The sequence below is a fragment of the Teleopsis dalmanni genome, chromosome 1 (assembly GCF_002237135.1).
Source record: "Teleopsis dalmanni isolate 2A chromosome 1, ASM223713v2, whole genome shotgun sequence".
Classification (NCBI taxonomy): Eukaryota; Metazoa; Arthropoda; class Insecta; order Diptera; family Diopsidae; genus Teleopsis; species Teleopsis dalmanni.
Window position 1 is genome coordinate 233,740,326 of NC_051846.1, and position 565 is coordinate 233,740,890.

Here is a 565-nt window from a genome sequence, read left to right on the forward strand (position 1 = left end):
AATATATTTCTCATCCACCAGAAACTCCATCTCGAAAATATATTAGCGGTTGAGTAGGGATTCTTTGGGCGTTCAATTTTTCTTCTAGTCCGATTGATGTTAAATTTCTTTATTTACAGTTACGTTTGATTATGATAAACCAAAAATGTAGTAATAAATTCGAAGTTCAAGAAATGAAGATAACCGACACGAGCACCACTCAATATGGTAAATGCAACAAAAATTTTTTAAATCGTGAATAACAGTAAATAGCAATGCAAAAAATTTACAATACTTTTTCAATGTTACAACAAAACTTTATAGACAATGTACGGTAATTACGCGTACTCGTTCTCGTATTCGTACAACAGAAATTATTTTCAAATAATTCCTTATCCTTATGCAAATGATGCAAAATTGTTATATTATTCTGTTTAATGAATTATTATTATTTAGACATATTGAATTAAGAGAATGTTTTTATTTAATTTGTATGTTTCGTATTTTTTTTCATAGTAATGAGAAATTTTTATTGTGATCAGAATAAAAAAAACACTAAACAAAAACTAATGTTATACAAAATAGA